This window comes from Hemiscyllium ocellatum, chromosome 24 (assembly GCF_020745735.1).
Source record: "Hemiscyllium ocellatum isolate sHemOce1 chromosome 24, sHemOce1.pat.X.cur, whole genome shotgun sequence".
NCBI lineage: Eukaryota > Metazoa > Chordata > Chondrichthyes > Orectolobiformes > Hemiscylliidae > Hemiscyllium > Hemiscyllium ocellatum.
Genome location: NC_083424.1, coordinates 50,728,842 through 50,749,419, shown reverse-complemented (window position 1 = coordinate 50,749,419; position 20,578 = coordinate 50,728,842).

The following is a 20,578-nucleotide window of genomic DNA, read 5'->3' as shown; positions in this document are numbered from 1 at the left end:
TATCTCCTGCAGGAGGGCTGACCACTTTGTATTGTTAAATGTTTTTTTAAACATCCTTCACTTCTTTAGTAGTTTTGTCATTAGCAGATGTCCCAGTTTGTGATCAGTTTGACTCATTTCATTCAAGTCAGCCTTACCTAAATCTAAAACCCTAATTTATGCTTTTGCTTGCAAATGCTATATTGAACATGATCATGTTATAATCATTATTTTATAAATGTTCACACACAATTAGGTGACGAATTAAATCTGGCTAATTACTAAATCCAATATCACATTGTAGCATCCAGGGTATATTACTGTCAGAAACTATCCCAGATACAATTAAAAAATTCACTATCTTTAGGACAAGAACTTTGCCTCTCCAAAACTGTTAAATATTAAAAAAAAACCTCCATTTATACTATTCTAGCTTTGCTACACATTTGTTTATTTTCTGTTTTTATACAACTTTACACAGTTTCTATGCCAGTGGTCAAGATAATTTAAGACGATTGAATAGAAAAAGTGATACAATGAAATTTACTCCTTTTATACTGTTTATTCTCGTTGTCTGGAAATCTCCAACACTAAATTCAAAGAAGCAATACCATTGTTCCAACCAGGCCAACTTACACTCAAATAGCTACTTCAGCTTAGTTAATGTCCCAAGGGGGTGTCACAGGACTGGAACCAAATAAAATTTGATGCTGTATCTCACTTAAGGAAATGTTAGAGCAGCCAATCAAAAAATTGGTTTAAAAATTATGCTTAGTATGTTAAAAGATGGAGGATAAGGATGGGAATTTCAGAATTTAGCTGTCAATGCAGCGATTAAAATCAAGCCAGTATGGGTGAAGAAGAGATCTTGGGGATTTGGCAGAAGTAGGGTGGAGTGGGCCCATAAAGATACTTCAAATTTAGCTTGAGAATTTTAATATCAAACTTTGGTTTCCAATCTTTGAGGAGAAAGTGAGGACTGCAGATGCTGGAGATCAGCTGAAAATGTGTTGCTGGAAAAGCGCAGCAGGTCAGGCAGCATCCAAGGAGCAGGAGAATCGAAGTTTTGGGCATGAGCCCTACCTTTGGCACACCGACTTTACACCGCTGAAGCTAAATGCTAGCTCGTGGACACCTCCTCCTACTGCCCCCTTAACCATGACCCCACCACCAACCCATCATCTCCCAGACCATCCATAACCTCATCACCTCAGAGGATCTCCCATTCAACGCCTCCAATCTCATAGTCCTACAACTCCACACCGCCCGTTTCTACCTCCTGCCCAAAATCCACAAACCTGACTGCCCTGGCTGACCCATTGTCTCAGCCTGCTCCTGCCCCACAGAACTCATCTCTGCATACTTCGACACGGTCCTAGCCCCCTTAGTCCAAGAACTCCCCACCTACGTTTGGGACACCACCCACGCCCTCCAACTCCTTCATGATTTTCACTTCCCCGGTCCCCAACACCTTACCTTCACCATGGACATCCAGTCCCTGTACACCTCCATCCCCCCATCATGAAGGACTCAAAGCCCTCTGCTTCATCCTTTCCCGCCGAACCAACCAGTACCCTTCCACTGATACCCTCCTTCGACTGACTGAATTGGTCCTCACCCTGAACAACTTCTCTTTCCAATCCTCCCACTTCCTCCAAACCAAAGGAGTAGCTATGGGCACCCGCATGGGCCCCAGCTATGCCTGCCTCTTCGTAGGATATGTGGAACAGTCCATCTTCTGCAGCTACACTGGCACCACTCCCCACCTTTTCCTCCGCTACATCGATGACTATCTGCGCTGCCTCATGCTCCCATGAGGAGATTGAACAGTTCATCCACTTATCAACACCTTCCATCCTGACCTCAAATTTACTTGGACTGTCTCAGACTCCTCCCTCCCCTTCCTAGACCTTTCCATTTCTATTTCGGGCGACCGAATCAACACTGACATTTACTATAAACCGACCAACTCCCACCCTGCCCCATGTAAAAACGCCATCCCATACTCCCAAAGACCACTCCCTCCGTGACTCCCTCGTCAGGTCCACAAACACCCCCCCCCCCCCCCCAACCAACCCAACCTCTACTCCGGGCACATTCACCTGCAACTGCAAGAAATGCAAAACCTGCGCCCACACGTCCTCTTTTTCCTCACCCCCCCCCCCCCCCTTACTTCCCTCCAAGGCCCCAAGGGATCCTTCCATATCCGCCACAAATTCACCTGCACCTCTACACACATCATTTACTGCATCCGCTGCACCCGATGTGGCCTCCTCTATATTGGGGAGACAGGCCGCCTACTTGCGGAACGTTTCAGAGAACGCCTCTGGGACACCCGGACCAACCAACCCAACCGCCCTGTGGCTCGACACTTCAATTCCCCCTCCCACTCCACCAAGGACATGCAGGTCTTTGGACTCCTCCATCGCCAGACCATAGCAACACGTCGGCTGAGGAAGAGCACCTCATCTTCCGCTTAGGAACCCTCTAACCACAAGGGATGAACTCGGATTTCTCCAGTTTCCTCATTTCCCCTCCCCCCCACCTTGTCTCAGTCAAATCCCTCGAACTCAGCACCACCTTCCTAACCTGCAATCTTCTTCCTGACCTCTCCACCCCCACCCCCAGTCCGGCCTATCACCCTCACCTTGACCACCGTCCACCTATCGCATTTCCAAAGCCCCTTCCCAAGTCCCTCCTCCCTACCATTTATCTTAGCCTGCTGGACACACTTTCCTGAAGAAGGGTTCATGCCCAAAACATCGATTCTCCTGCTCCTTGGATGCTGCCTGACCTGCTGCGCTTTTCCAGCAACACATTTTCAGCTTTGGTTTCCAATCTGGCAAATATAGGTCAGCAGTTGGAGGTTATTGGAGGATTGGATATTGTGAAAATACTTGAAGACTATGTTGTACATTCAGAGAGAAAAATTACTCATTATTTTAATTTAAAAGGCGTTTATTCAATGAAAGCAAAATTAATTTTTAAGTTGGTACCCACACAAAAGTGGACTGCTTCCAAATTTGAATAAGAACCCAGTGAAGCAGTTTTAAAAGTCCGGTGCTAAGGAATAACTATATTGTGGAGGTTGATAACTATCTATCCCTTGCTCTCCCTCTTCTTTCCCCACTCACTCATGATCACCCTGTATCCAATTACTTTCCTCCATCTCCTTAAACCACATCGGTGACCATTTCAATTCAATTCCAGACCCATTGGTGGCCTGCCAGCTGAAGAAAGTCAGACCTTAAAGTATTATGTCCACCTGTGTGTGTGAATGAGTAAGTGTGAGGTGGGAGAGTTAAAACCTCACCTTAGCTTCAACTTACAAGAAGTCATCTAAGATAACAGTCGAGTAGGATGTTCCAACCAAAGCTCCTCTGCTCCTGTTCTTTCTCCTTTACTTCTCTTAATTTTTCCCCCCTTTTTCTCCCTCTCTCTTTTACCCTCAGCTTTGGTGTCATTCCCGGTCTGCTCTCATAGCAGCTCATTGCAGCATCTCGGCTCGGTGTACAAGTGAATCCTGCCTGGCCATGTTCCCAAGGCACCAGGGAAGATTGGAGAGGTGGTGGTTTCAGCACTGACAGTATCTGTGGCAGTGTCGAAAACAGAATGCTGAAGTCTCCCAGAGAGCGAAATAAGTGGAGGACTGATCAAAGACTGCTGAATTTTAAACTGGAAAATAAAGGAATAAATTAAAACTACAAACGACTAATGTAATTTTTAAAATTGTTATACAGTAACTGCCTAACTTCTTAACTCTCGTTCCTCTTACTACTTTGTACCTAAATTTATTTTGTTCCTTGCTACTGAAGATGGTGCCACGCGTGGTGACTTTATACTCTTTTCACCATACTCCTGTACTTGAGGTACACGTGACAATAAAATCTAAAAATACTATACGTCTCTCTTATGACTGCTTTTATTTACCACTAGATGGAGCTTTCTCCTGAAGTAGGATAATAGCAAGCACTTCTCTCAAAACAATGCTGAGCTTCACCATCATGTTCAAGAGCCTACACAGAAAGGAAATACAGATGAAGCTCATTCAATCAGTTTTTCAGCCGCTCAAAGTCTTTATAACAGTTTTCCATCACAGTATGCTTCTGTGTCATCCTTGTTGTTTGACCATTCTGAATGTTAAGTATCCTATGCTATTATTTCAAAATAAGCTTCTCATCAGTTTAAACTCTCACCCAGCCTGCTGTTCTGCCAAACCTCAGTGTAACATTGTCAATTTACTGGAATTATAGCTATCTCATTTTCAGTAATTGCAACAACATCTGGGCTTTGACTGGAAGCAAGCTTTCCATTGGTGTACGCTTTGCCAATTACTGAAGTCTCCTTTGCTGTCATTTCAACAATATGTCCTGGCCAAAGCCACTACTCTAGTTTAGCATTTATATCTTAATCTTTATCCCCCATTAACCACCTCACCTTGTTTGATCTTGCTTACTCCATTTAAAATCCTTCTTCAGGTTTTGTACAGAACAACTGTGTGAACATAGAAGGTATAGTGAGTAAGTTTGCAGATACCTTGAAAAATGGAGGTGTAGTGGACACTGAGGAAGGTTACCTCAGTTTACAATGGGACCTTGATCAGATGAGCCAATAGGCTGAGAGGTGGCAGATGGAGTTTAATTTAGATAAATGTGAGGTTCTGCAATTTGGAAAAGCAAATCAGAACAGGACCTAAACATTTAATGATAAGGTCCTGGTGATTGTTGCTGAACAAGGAGACCTTGGAGTGCAGGTTCATAGCTCCTTGAAAATAGAATCGCAAGTAGATAAGATAGTGAAGAAGGCGTTTGGTATGCTTTCCTTTATTAGTCAGATTATTGAGTATAGGAGTTGGTAGGTCACGTTGCGGCTGTACAGAACATTGGTGAGGCCACTTTTGGAATATTGTGTGCAATCCTGGTCTTCTAATCGAAAGGATGTTGTGAAACTTGAAAGGGTTCAGAAAAGATTTACAAGGATGTTGCCAGGGTTGGAGGATTTGAGCTATAGGGAGAGGTTGAATAGGCTGGGGCAGTTTTCCCTGGAGTGTCGGAGACTGAGGGGTGACCTTATAGAGATTTGTAAAGTCATGAGGAACACGGATAGGGTAAATAGACAAAGTCATTTCCCTGGGGTGGGAGAGTCCAGAACTAGAGGGCATTGGTTCAGGGTGTGAGGGGAAAGATATAAAAGGGACCTAAAGGGCAACTTTTTCACGCAAAGGGTGGTGTGTGTATAGAATGAGCTGCCAGAGGAAGTGATGGAGGCTGGTACAACTGCAATGTTTAAAAGGCATCTGGATGGGTATATGAATAGGGAGGGTTTAGAGGGACATGAACCAAGTGCTGGCAAATGGGACTAGATTAGGTGAGGATATCTGGTTGACATGAATGAATTGGATCAAAGGGTCTGTTTCCATGCTATACATCTCTATGACTCTATAACTCCTCATCCTCTAATTATAAACTTTATCTCAGCAACCCTGGACTTCTCTCTATTATCTTCTCACTTCCTTGTACTTGCCACCAACCTTGCATCATTGCTCTACCTCTCCTCCCATTGCTCAATCATAGATAGAGACAACTCCAACTATCTACCTGCAACCTTCACCATAAGATCTGTGAGACCACTAGTGTTTGGACTTCTCTTCCTTGCAAACAGTGGAGACTGGGTCTTTAGATATATTGCTGAAAATGTGTTGCTGGAAAAGCGCAGCAGGTCAGGCAGCATCCAAGGAGCAGGAGAATCGACGTTTCGAGCATGAGCTCTTCTTCTTCAGGAAGAAGGCTTTTCCACAACTCTGATCTCCAGCATCTGCAGTCCTCACTTTCTCCTCATTAGATATATTGAAGACTGTTAGATTTTGATTGACAAAGATGTCTATTGTTATGGGGGTAAAAAGTGAGGTCTGCAGATGCTGGAGATCACAGTTGAAAATGTGTTGCTGGTTAAAGCACAGCAGGTCAGGCAGCATCCAAGGAATAGGAAATTCAACGTTTCGGGCATAAGCCCTTCATCAGGAATGAGGAGAGGGTGCCAGGCAGGCTAAGATAAAAGGTCGGGAGGAGGGACTTGGGGGCGGGGCAATGGAGATGTGATAGGTGGAAGGAGGTCAAGGACCTGCATGTCCTCGGACTCCTCCACCGGCAAAACATAACAACACGACGGTTGGAGGAAGAACGCCTCATCTTCCGCCTGGGAACCTTCTAACCACAAGGGATGAACTCGGATTTCTCCAGTTTCCTCATTTCCCCTCCCCCCACCTTGTCTCAGTCGGTTCCCTCAACTCAGCACCGCCCTCCTAACCTGCAATCTTCTTCCTGACCTCTCCGCCCCCACCCCACTCCGGCCTATCACCCTCACCTTGACCTCCTTCCACCTATCACATCTCCATTGCCCCTCCCCCAAGTCCCTCCTCCCGACCTTTTATCTTAGCCTGCCTGGCACACTCTCCTCATTCCTGATGAAGGGCTTATGCCCGAAACGTCGAATTTCCTATTCCTTGGATGCTGCCTGACCTGCTGTGCTTTAACCAGCAACACATTTTCAACTATTGTTATGGGGGAACAGGCAGGAAAGTGGATTTAAGGCTATAATCAAATCAGCTGTGAATTAAAATTAATTTCGTACCAATAACATTTCCTTTTAGCTGTGTGGCCTATAAATACTTGCAGAGGTTGAGCACAAATTATCCCTTTAAGTTGTCATGTGTGCATTCTTACCTGCGCAAGAAGTGAAAGTACAAAGGACCCACACACACCAATAAATCAGCTGATTACAGGTGGAAGAAATGTCAATTTATGGTTGTAATGTAGAACTGACAGGCATCTGGCCCTCCAAATTCCAAAAAGCTATTGGCTCACTTCCTCGCATCTATGTTTGGTGCCTTTTACATTACCCTAACCCAATCCATCCTGAGTTAACAAACACTTGCCCTCTAACCCCCAAGCCCTTTGCTCTCTCAAGTTCAGAGAGCACTGGTTTCAATATATTGAGCAATGACCTAGTTTACACATCCATTTACAGATACAGGCTGAGCCACATTGAGCAGCATTGGGTCATACTTTCTTCAAACTTAATTATAACTTTATGCTTGCTATGCCACAGCAGATCTAATGTATGAAATCTGCAGCACAGAATAACACGTCTTTCACCCCCAGGTGTATATACCACACAATTCTCCTCCTACGCCACCATTCCCTGTCTTCCACTACATCACAATCAATTACTTCATTCTCCACCACACATGCACCAAACTTGTCATAGAGCTGTACAGCATGGAAACAGACTCTTTGGTCCAACTCATCCATGCTGACCAGATATCCTAAATTAATCTCATCCCATTTGCCAGCATTTGGCACATATACATCTAAACCTTCCTATTCATGTACCCATCCAGATGCCTTTTAAATATCGTAATTGTACCAGCCTCCACTACTTCCTCTGGCAGCTCATTCCATACACGCATCATCCTCTATGTGAAAAAGTTGCTCTTTAGGTCCCTCTTGTATCTTTCCCCCTCACCTTAAACCTATGTCCTCTCCTTTTGGACTCCCACTCCCTGGGGAAAAGACCTTGGTTAGTTACTCTATCCAGGCTCCTCATGATTTTATAAATCTCTATATAGTCATCCCTCAACCTCCAATGCTCCAGGGAAACTAGCCCAATCTATTCAGCCTCTCCCTATAGCTCAAATCCGACAACCCTGGCAACATCTTGTAAATCTTTTCTGAACCCTTTCAAGTTTCACAACATCCTTTCTACAGCAGGGAGACCAGAATTGCACAGAGTATTCCAAGAGTGGCATAATCAACGTCCTGTACAGCTGCAACATGACTTCCCAACTCCTGTACTCAATGCTCTGATCAATATAGGCAAGCATATCAAACGCCTTCATCACTACCCCATCTACTTGCGAGTCCACTTTCAAGGAACATTAAACCTTTACTCAAAGGTCTCTTTGTTTAGTGACATTCCATAGGACCTTAAGATTTGAATGTCTTTGTGCTCTCCTTATAGCTTTGCCACCCTTTCTCCAGTGCCTTAGCATTCTTTTTGTAATGTGGAAGTTGGAATTCCATTCAATACTCGGGGCAGTCTAAATAATTTGAAATTTAATTTCTTGCTTTTGTATTATGTTCCTCTAAAAATGAACCGCAGTATTTATGATCTTATCAACACATGATGCTATTTTTGGTTATATGTATTTGTATTTCCAGATTACTGCTTTTCAGTTCCATTTAGTTTCTTGGCTTCCAAGGAATGAGTGAGCTGAATTATACTGCCAAAACATGACACTTTTTGCTTTATTATTTTGAATTAAATTTGCTATTTTTCTGCCCATTCTACGAACTTGATTGTGTCCCCCTATATTTTGCTACAGTCCTGCATGTATTTAGTTAGACCCCATCAATTTGGCAACATTGCATAAATGTTACAGTTTGAATCTTTGTGCTCACCTCTGAGTAACGTTTGGCAGTCAAAGAAAGATTCTTTTATTCCTACCACCTATGTAATCTTCCGGATCCTCCTCTCAATCCATTCCACACATCTTGAACCTGACATAAATTTCCAATATGACATTTGATTGAATGGTTTATGAAGGTCATGCACACCATATCACACAGACTGCTGGAGGAAGGCCCTCAGCTTTCATAAGTTGAATGACTAAAGATCCTGTGTTGTAAAGCTTCTTCCTCATTTTTGGGGTGTGCCAGGGAAAACTGAGGCTGGGAATCTCCTCTTGCCTTTTCCTGTATATTTATTTCTATGAGCATGTGCACTGTGGTTGTCAGTCACCAGGAAGCATTGCAGTTGTTCGCATTGCTCCACTCCCCCCTCCCATCCCCACGTTCTTATGATCATCAGTAACCCACTTTTCACTCTTAAAGTCACCTGTTATAGTCACCAGCACTTTGACCAGCCTCATCCTCCCTGCTCCCACTGTTGCAGTATCCTTTATTTCATAAGAATTGGACACCCTGCTAGTATAAGCTGCTTTCAGGTTTGTGTAATGTTCTAATGGCTTCAGCTTCCATGAGTTATAACCTGAAAATCCATGAAAAGTCTCTGTTTCTCGCCTATCTCCTTAATATTGAATGAGATTGATTTGAGATTGGCTACAGTGGCTGTTCTGGATAACCAACCAGGTCCTTGGAGAAATGAGGAATATGGTCTGTTGGAACAAACCACTGCATTCCCTCAGAGGGAATTTTTTTTCTTTTCATTTTGAAGATTCTCTCCTGCCCTTCTGTTAATTTGACACTTTTTATTCTAAATATTTCACAATAACAAATTAGGAGTACGAGTAGGCCTTTCTGTCTTTTGAGCCTGCCCTGCCATTTAATTCAATACGATCGCTTTCTATAATCTCATCTCTCTCTTAAACAGATGACCCCTTAATGTTAAATGGTAACCTTTAGAATATTCCACATGAGCAATCCTTTACGCATCTACCTTGGCAAGGACTCTCAGAATCTTCTCTGATTCAATCAAGTCACCCTTTACTCTTCTAGCCTCCAGCAGATACAAACCCAGTCTTCTTCATAAGTCAACTCTACCCATTCCAAGTATGATGCTGTGAATCTTCTTTCAGCTGTAAGACGCTTTAACTCCTTCCAACGCATTTTTATCCTTCCTTAAATAAGGAAGATCAATACTGCACACAACACTTGAGACGTGGTCTCATCAATGTCTTAAGTAACTCAAGCATAACTTTCCAATGCTTGTATTTAATTCGCTTCAGTAAATGATAGCATTCTATTAGCTTACATAATTACTTGGTGTACCCCCAGATTTATGAATGATGCACTAGGACATCCAGATCCCTCTGCATCTCAGAGTTTTACAATCTCTCACCATTTAGATTTCTCTCAAATTGGACAATTTCACATTTTCACCACATTATACTCCATTTACCTGATCTTTACCTACTTGCCTAACCTATCTATATCCTTTGGTGGTCTCTTTGTGTCCTTTTCACAATTTATTTTCCGATATCATCAGCAATTTTAGCAACCATACCGTTGTTCCCTTCATTTCTATCAATTGTAAAATGTTTAAGATACCCTCGTCAAAAAACAGACTGTGTAATGCATATAACAAACCAAAATGCAATATGTGCACCAGCATCAGTGATTCACATTAAATACCTGCTCTGCAAGTAGACCTCTACTTGTTTTTGAAGGATTTTTGGAGGCTTTGTAGATCAAATTATATGTGTGATCATATGACATCATTCCTTCACTGCCATTGAATCAAAATCCTGGAACTTACTTCCTAACATCACTGTGGGTGTTTCTACACTATATGGATTGCAGTGGTGCAAATGGCACCATCACCACCATCTTTTCAATGGTATAGGGATAGGCAACAAATTCTGGCCTCAACAGTGATGCCCATATTTCATAAAGTAATTTTGTACTCGCCATTTCTTTCACCCTTTTATTACCAGCTGTGCCTTCACTCACCTATGTCCAACTCTCAATTTCCCTACTTCACTCTCTTTCTCTAAAATGCCCCTATTACATAAAAGTCTGGTTGCCTTGATAACCTGTAAAAATGTCAACTTATGTTTGATAATGCTCTAGTGAAGAGCCATGGAAATTTTTACTATATTCTATGTACCTTAGGGAAATAACAACTTTATTGATGGACAAAAACCTAACCATTTCCTTTAGCCTTTTCAACTAAGGGTTATGCGATCACCCATTCAAAGAAAATTCTATGGCTATTTACAGATCATTGAGCATTTAGTATCAGATTGTTTACATTTTGTTTTACATCCCAGCCTATAACTTTGATCTAAAGGTTGGTTCACCTATCTTTGAAAAGGATGGTCTATTGAAAAAGTTTCTATAAAGTGATTCTTTCTGAAATGCAACTATTTGAGAAGATTCGAAGGTGAATCTGTTCCAATGAACAGTCAACACCTTCAGACAGAAGGTACAAGGAAATGAGTCATTTTGCTCATGTTGTATTTTCTTACTTTCCATCTACAATTAAAATTGATCTCTATGGTTTGGCAAATTAGCCAAGTAGAGAATATATATTATGGTCCTATATGTGGATAGGGCTGATATTTACTTGATTTACGTACCTACATTCAATTGATACCAAATTAGTGTATGAGATGGACTTAATCCTCAAATCAGATCTAGTTAGGCATTCAGTGTGTGATGGTGCTGTGGCTTTAAAAGGCGTATTTTGACCTGGGGTCTTTTAAGAGAACATTTGAATGAGTAGTCTTGAGCAGTTTATGGTAATGTAAATAGTTTAGAATCCCTACAGTGTGGAAACAAATCATTCAGCCCAACAAATCCACACCAACCTTCCAAAGAGCATCCCACCCAGAGCCATCCCCCTACCCTATAACCCTCCATTTCCCATGGCTAATGCACTTAACCTACACATCCCCGAACACTATGAGCAATTTAGCTCAGCCAATCAACCACATTGTACATCTTTGGACTGTGGGAGGAAACCAGAGCACCTGGTGGAAATGCATGTAGATATGGGGAGAACGTGCAACTTCCACAGAGACCACTGCCCAAGGGTGGAATTGAACCCAGGTCCCTGATGCTATGAGGCAGTAGTGCTAACCACTGAGCCACCATGCCAACCTTTGAGGGAGGCCTTGTGTGTTTCAGCTTGTGAGGCCTTGGTTTTTTTTAACGTTGGAACAATAGAAGCAGCCTGGATGGAAGTAGCCAGCACTCACAGGATTTCTAGGGTTTTTTAAAGTTTCTTAGGTTTAACTTCAAGCCAAAGCTGCAGGAGTCTCGAAGAAGTAGAAGCTATTTTTCCCGTCTCTCTGTTACAGCTGAAAGATGGGGTTCCTCTTCCTACTGTGGGCATTACATGTGACAAGAGCAGTTTTATGAATTTGCTTTTTTGCCAAGGGGTGTGTTTAAGGGATGCTAGTATGTTAGAAAAATTAATTGACAATAGTTACTGTATCTATTATTCTCTTAAGTTTCCCAATAGAGTTAAGTTATTCGAAGCTCTTTTCTCTTATGTTCTATTTTAACGATAGTGTTTGAATAAATTGTGTTTTGCTTAACATTGAATAGTTTGATCAGTCGAATTGCATCTGGAACACAGCACTTTATATTTGTCTTTAAGATAAGAATACATTAGGGTCGAGGCTACCTTCTTAAAACATTTTGAGGGGCTCTGGTCCGGTCTGTAACAAGTGGTTGGAACAAATCAGTTGGTCCAGGCATTTAATTGTAACACAAACACAATCTAAATTGACTTCATAGATTCGTAGTTTTGGATGATGTAACTGAAGCCGATATGTGAGAGACCAGCTGGGAGTGCATTGGAATAGTTACGTCTAGAGAAAAGAAAAGCACAGTTTCAGCATCACAGGAGACGAGACAAGAGTGAATAGGCGATATCAGGGAGGTGGAAATAGTCAATCTTGGAGATGGTACAAATATGGAATTGAAGTTCATCTTGGGGTCAAATGTGACACAAAGGTTGTGAGCAGATTGGCTTAGATTCACAGTGTTGCCAGGGAGAGGAATGGACTTGGCATTTTTTGAATTGAGTTTGACGTGGGGATTAAAAATAATGGTTTTAGTTTTTATAATATTTAAGTGGAACACATTATTGCTGATCCAGTGGTTATTTGATAAATAATCTGATCATTTATCCATAGGGAGGCACCAAGAGAGGTGGTGGTGAGATATAGATGGGTGTGATCAAATGTAAATATTTGGATCAGTGTCACTAAAGGGCAGCTCTCAGATCAGAAGTGTAAAGGGTCAAGAATTGATCCCTGGTGGACACCAGTGATTACAGTGCTGACCTGAAAGAGAAGTAATTACAAAAGGTTCTCTGGCTAGAGATAGATGGATACGAATAGAACTGAATGAGAGCAGCCCCACCCTGATGGACAAAGTGGAAGTACAGTCTGATCCAGGATCAAACTTTATGTAAAACCTTTTCAGGATATCAGCAGTGGTTTTAAGATTAACTAACGCTGATTTTATACCATCCACAGACCAATAGTGCTTTGGACAGGACCACCAGATTCTCAAAACCATGATCAAAGCCTTTGCATAGAATCATAGAATCCCTACAGATCCCTGTGGAAGCAGGCCATTCGGATGATCGGGCACAAAACAATTCTCCAAAGAGCATTCCATTCAGACTCATCTCCCTACTCTGTCCCTATAACCCTGCATTTCCCATGGCTAATCCACCTAACCTGCATATCCCTGGACACTATGAGCAATTTAGCAAGGCCAATCCAACTAACCTGCACATCTTTGGACTGTTGGAGGAAACCAGAGCACCCAGAGGAAACAAACACAGGCAAACACCCCGAATCTCATGTAATCTAACTTTACTAATGAGACTGCCATATGGAACCTTGTTAATGGCTTTACTAAAGTCCAAATAAACAATAGTCTATCATTCTTCCATCATCAATTTTCTTGGTTACTTCTTCAAAAAACTGAATTGAGTTTGTGAGACATGATTTCCCTCACCCTCTTGACCTCTCTGCCCCCACCCCCTCTCTGGCCTATCACCCTCACCCTCACCTCCTTCCACTTATCATATTCCCAGCGCCCCTCCCCCAAATTCCCTCCCCCTTACCCTTTATATCAGCCCGCTTGGCACACTAGCCTCATTCCTGAAGAAGGGCTTATGCCCGAAACATCGATTCTCCTGCTCATCGGATGCTGCCTGGCCTGCTGTGTTTTTCCAGCACCACATTTTTCAACTCTGGTCTCCAGCATCTGCAGTCCTCACTTTTTGCCTTGCACAAAGCCATGTTGACTATCCCTAATCATTCCTTGCCTCTCCAAATGCATAGAAATTCTTTCTTTCAGAAACACCTCCAACAACTTACTCACCACCAATGTCAGACTCACAGGTCTATAGTTACCAGGGTTCTCTTTACACCCCTTCTTAAAGAAAGATACATTAGTCATTACAATTATCCAACACCTCACCCATAGTTACAGATGACACAATATTTCTGCAAAAGGCCCTGCAATTTCCTCCCTAACTTCTCAAAACGTTCTGGGACACACTAGATCAGGTCCTGGAGATTTATCCACCTTTATAGTGACGACGAAATTCATTAGGAGACTAAGAATTGCCAGCTTTTCTTCAAGGTAATGCCTGCCTGGGAAGGCAAATGGGTTCTTGGTCAAATTCACATCTAAAAGACAGTGCAGTGTTACTTCAGGCCAGTCTCCGGCAGTGTCAGCCTAGATTCTGAGCTTAAATCACTGGAATGGGACTTGTGTTGAAAGGATTAATTTAGAGATGTAAAAGAGGAGAGAAACTTTGGAATTAAAAGACTTGGTGACATGCCTCAAGGGAAGACTTAACAGGTTAGCTAATTAAAGGATAAAAACTAAATCAATAAGTGGGTTTGAGAATATATTTGAAGTGTCAGGAATGTAAGATGTGGTAGTTAGAGAGGAGGGACAGACAGGAATCTATGTGTCAAACCCAAACAGGTGGTGTATCTGAAGCAGAATGCAGTTGAAATAAAGAGGTTGGGGGGGTGGGGTGGGGGGTGCGTGCTCAGAAGAAACCCTGCATAATTTCTTACTTTGGAGATGCCGGTGTGGGACTGGGGGTACAAAGTTAAAAATCACAACACCAGGTTAGAGTCCAACAGGTTTAATTGGAAGCACACTAGCTTTCGGAGCGACGCTAGTGTGCTTCCAATCAAACCTGTTGGACTATAACCTGGTGTTGTGTGATTTTTAACTAATTTCTTACTGGTTTTGATTCATGACCATAACGAATTAGTACAACACATGGAGTTAACAAATAGAAACTAAGATGCATTATTCTCCCAGTAACAATATTTAACTTTAATTTGGATAAGTGCATGTTTCAGTTTTGCAAGTTTCCCGATTGTTTAATTTTTGTTTCTGTCACAGTGCTCCACCAGGGGCTGTCTAACCTGTTTAAGCTTTATTTTAAGAGAGTATTAACTCAGAAATATGGGAGCAGATACAATCACGTAGTTAGGTTAAATCGAGGAAAGGCATGAGAGTTGGCAGGTAGTACAGGAGTCTTCTGTGGCTATCCCCCTTTCAAACAAATATGCTGTTTAGAAAAATGTAGAGGGTGATGGATTCTCAGGGGAATGTAGCACAAACAGCCAAGTTTCTGGTATTGAGACTGGCTCTAATGCAATGAGGAATATTTCAGGTTCCAAGAAATTGATTGTGTTAGGGAACTCTCTAGTCCAAAATACAGACAGATGTTTCTGTGGCCAGCAGCGAAAAATCAGAATGATGTGTTGCTTCCCTGGTGCCAGGATCAAGGATGTTTCAGAGAGAGTGCAGAATGTTCTCAAGGGGGAGAGGGGCCAGCAGGAGGTCATTGTACACATTGGAACCAACAACATAGAAAGGGAAAAGGTTGAGATTTTGAAGGGAGATTACAGAGAGTTTGGCAGGAATTTAAAAAGGAGGTCCTCAAGAGTAGTAATATCTGAATCACTCCCAGTGCTACGAGCTGGTGAGGGCAGGAATAGGAGGATACAGCAGATGAATGCATGGCTGAGGAGCTGGTGTATGGGAGAAAGATTCACATTTTTGGATCATTGGAATCTCTTTTGGGGTAGAAGTGACCTGCACAAGAAGGATAGATTGCACCTGAGATGGAAGGGGACTAATACACTGGCAGGGAGATTTGCTAGAACTGCTCAGGAGGAATTAAATTAAGGTGGGGAGATGTGGGTGGGGCCCAGGGAGATAGTGAGGAAAGAGACTGGTACAGCTGAGAATAGAAGCGAATCAAACAGTCAGGGCAGACAAGGACAAAAAAGAGAACAAGGTAGGACTGATAAACTGCATTTATTTCAATGCAAGGGGCCTAACAGGGAAGGTAGATGAACTCAGGGCATGATTAGGAACATGGGACTGGGATATCATAGCAACTAGAGAAACATGGCTCAGGGATGGGCAGGACTGGCAGCTTAATGTTCCAGGAAACAAATGCTACAGGAAGGATAGAAAGGGAGGCAAGAGAGGAGTGGCATTTTTGATAAGGGATAGCATTACAGCTGTACTGAGGGAGGATATTCCTGAAAATACATCCAGGGAAGTTATTTGGGTGGAACTGAGAAATAAGAAAGGGATGATCAACTTATTGGGATTGTATTATAGACTGTCTAATAGTCAGATGGAATTTGAGAAACAAATTTGTAAGGAGATCTCAGTTATCTGTAAAATAATAGGATGGTTATGGTAGGGGATTTTAATTTTCCAAAGACTGGGATTGCCATAGTGTTAAGGGTTTAAATGGACAGGAATTAGTTAAGTGTGTACAAGAAAATTTTCTGATTGTGGATGTACCTACTAGAGAAGGTGCAAAACTTGACCTACTCTTAGGAAATAAGGCTGAGGTGTCAATGGGGGAGCACTTTGAGGCCAGCAACCATAATTAGATTTAAAATAGTGATGGTCAAAGATAGATCAGATCTAAAGGTTGAAGTTCTGTATTGGAGCAAGGCCAATTTTGATGGTATTAGGCAAGAACTTTCAAAAGCTGATTGGAGGCAGATGTTCGCAGGTAAAGGGATGGCTGGAAAATGGAAAGCCTCCAGAAATGAAATAGCGAGAGTCCAGAGATAATATATTCCTGTTAGCTTGAGAGGAAAGGCTGGTATGTATAAGGATTGTTGGATGACTAAAGAAATTGAGGGTTTGGTAAAGAAAAAGAAGGAAACATATGCCAGGTATAGATAGGATAGATTGAGTGACTCCTTAGAGAGTATAAAGGCAGTAGGAGTATTCTTAAGAGGGAAATCAGGAGGGCAAAAAAGGGACATGAGATAGCTTTGGCAAATAGAGTTAAGGAGAATCCAAAGGGTTTTAACAAATACATTAAGGACAAAAGGGTAACTAGGAACAGAATAGGGCCCCTCAAAGATCAGCAAAGTGGCCTTTGTGTGGAGCTGCAGGAGATGGGGAAGATAGAAAAACGAGTATTTTGCATCAATGTTTATTGTGGAAAAGGACATGGAAGATATAGAATGTTGGGAAATAGATGGTGACACTTTGAAAAATATCCATATTACAGAGGAGGAAGTGCTGGATTGAAAAATATCCATATTATAGAGGAGGAAGTGCTGGATGTCTTGAAATGCATTAAAGTGAATAAATCCCCAGGACCTGATCAGGTGTACCCTCGAACTCTGTGGGAAGCTAGGGAAGTGATTGCTGAGATATTTGTATCATCGATAGTCACAGGTGAGGTGCCAGAAGACTGGAGGTTGGCAAACGTGGTGCCACTGTTTAAGAAGGTAAGAAGGTGGTAAGAACAAGCCAGGGAACGATAGACCAGTGAGCCTAAAGTCGGTGTTGGGCAAGTTGTTGGAAGGAATCCTGAGGGACAGGATGTACATGTATTTGGAAAGACAAGGACTGATTAGAGATAGTCAACATAGCTTTGTGGGTGAGAAATTCTGTCTCACAAACTTGATTTGAGTTTTTTGAAGAAGTAACAGAGAAGATTGATGAGGGCAGAGAGGTAGACATGATCTATATGGACTTCAGTAAGGCATTCGACAAGGTTTTCCATGGGAGATTGGTTGACATTGTTAGATCTCATAGAATACAGGGAGATCTAGCCATCTGGATACAGAACTGGCAAAAAGATAGAAGACAGAAGGTGGTGGTGGAAGATTTTTTTTACAGATTTGAGGCCTGTGACCGGTGGAATGCCACAAGGACCGGTGCTGGTTCCACTACTTTTCATCATTTATATAAATGACTTGGATTTGAAATTGAGAGGTATAGTTAGTAAGTTTGCAGCTGACACCAAAATGGGAGGTGTAGTGGACAGCAAAGAAGGTTATCTCAGATTACATGGACTTTTGATCAGATGGGCCAATGGGCTGAGAAGTGGCAGATGGAGTTTAATTTAGATAAATGTGCGGTGCTACATTTTGGGAAAACAAATCTTAGCAGGACTTAGACACTTAATAGTAAGGTCCTAGGAAGTGTTGCTGAACAAAGAGACCTTGGAGTGCAGGTTTATAGCTCCTTGCAAGTGGGGTCGCAGGTAGATAGGATAGTGAGGAAGGTGTTTGGTATGCTTTCTTTTATTGGTCAGAGTATTGAGTACAGGAGTTGGGAGGTCATGTTGCAGCTGAACAGGACATTGGTTCGGCCACTTTCAGAATATTGTGTGCTCCTTCCTATCAGAAAGATGTTGTGAAACTTGAAAGCATTCAGAAAAGATTTACAAGAATGTTGCCAGGGTTGGAGGACTTGAGCTTTAAGGAGAGGTTGAATAGGGTGAGGCTGTTTTCCCTGGCCTATAGAGGTTTATAAAATCATGACGGGTATGGATAGGATCGAGAGACAAGGTCTCTTCCCTGGGGTGGGAGAGTCCAGAACTAGAAGGCATAGGTTTAGGGTGAGAGGAGAAAGATATAAAAGAGACCTAAGGGGCAACCTTTTCATGCAGAGGGTCGTATGTGTATGGAATGAGCTGCCAGAGGAAGGGGTAGAGGCTAGTAAAATTGCAATATTTAAAAGGCATATGGATGGGTACATGAATAGGAGAGGTAAGGGGGGATATGGGCTGGGTACTGGCAAGTGGGACTAGATTGGGTTTGGATATCCAGTTGGCATGGACGGGTTAGACCGAAGGGTCTGTTTCCGTGCTGCACATCTCTATGACTCTATGACTCTAAGTGTTAGTGTACAATACTAGCAAATTCATAGCAATAGACCTAAAATCTCACATGGTGTAATACTGAGCTCTAAATTTGGGACTGGGACTTCTAATTGGAAGAAAAATTAGTGGGAACTTTGTTTTATACTAGGGGAAGAACCCCTTCTTTTATCCTCAAATAGTGCCACTTGATTTTGTTTTATATCTATTGAAAAAGGTAGTCCGGATTTGGTTTCAATGTCTTGGCTAAAGTAATATATTTGATCAGTGCAGATTATGAGATAAAGTGATTGATGTGGGATTTGAATTTATAACTTTATGTCCCAGAGGAGCGTGCACATCTGCAGGCTACATACTAATGAAAGGTAGAATCAGTGATGTTACATTTTGGTATTCATTGTATTATGCAGAGAAACATATAAATATACTTAGAGAGTATAAATCGATGGAGGGTAATTTTTTAAAGAAAAGGTGCAACTGTTGTATGAAGATGGTTTTCAATGTTTTGGAAGGGAGTTGGAAAGAATGTTCTTTAGAATGTAGTTAACAAAGTGCAAAAGAAAGTTTAATTCATGGGGAATAACCTTTTTAAGGGCCACTTTGAAAAAACATGGGTGGATACAATGCAGGCAGGTGAAATGGGCAAGGATTGAACTGCGCAGCATATAATACGTTTAAATCAAACTGAAATGTGAAGGGCTAGATCTGAAAAAATGTTGGATCAATAAGAGCAGGAATGTAAACAGTAAAGTGAAGGAAACAATATTGATTAGAGTGGAGACAGGATACAATTAAGCTAATGAAGAGGTTTTAAGCGTAATGCTTTCATAATAATGCAAGGAGTAATACCAATATTCTCTGCAGCTGCATACATTTGCATTAGCGATATGAAAATGACTTGACGGAAGACTGATAATGGACAGGATCTGGGATGAAGGAGATCTTGAGTAGCCCATGATGTTAAACTGTTGCTGAGCTCAACAGATGTGGAGTGGGTGGCTATAACAGCACACAGAGAGTGGGCAGAAGCAGTTTAGGTTAAAATTTTGAATGTTAAGGACCCTAAAGTGATGACGACGACCTTCCCCCTCACTGTAAAATGATGATTACGGAGGTGTTTGGGCAAATGGAACAGACTTTAGGAAACAGCAATGAACGAACCACTGGAAGATTTCAGTATTCCACAGGTCTTCAAAAGGAACTGGAGGAGGTAGTACAATTTGCCATTGATAAGTAATGTTTAATACATAAGCTAACACTCAAAGAATAAACAGAGCAGGTGCTTTATATGGTTTAATAATTAACAATCCTTTTTCACTCTAGTTAGTTTCCTCACCATTCACTGTAGATTCAATCTAGCAGCAATGTCCTTTAGGACTCAGTCACTTCAGTCAGTGTTGGTGCTCTTGAGCCATTCTGGGTGGTGGACATGGAAGCCAAGACAGTAAAACCTCGTGTAAGGCTAGACGATTATTAGAAACTTTTTCTCCCATTGTTTGTTTGAGATTAACACCATCATATTTAACTTAACAGATGAAGCGTAAAAAAAAGGAACCAGGACGCATTAGCGTTGTGGTCTTGTAGGTGTCATAAGATATGCAATCCCCACCCCAAACAGGAGCCATGTACTGGGAGCCATGTAATGTACTGGGAAAAAATACAATGATCCAGGATAAAAATTTGAAGGATTCCTCTTTATTTCTTCTTCAGACATTTGAAAAATTGGTTCAGAAATCACTCTAGCTTTACAAACAAGAGTAAGTGGTCTCGCAAAAACACTGTGTCTTTAAGAGGTGTGTTCTGCCTTGTTTTTTTTGCAGAGGGGTGTTGTCACAGTGGTGCAGGAGAAGTAGGTAAAGAAATTAACATTTTATGAGATATGGGAGCAAGTCAATCATTGATAATGAGAGATGAGATATGTAATTCAGAA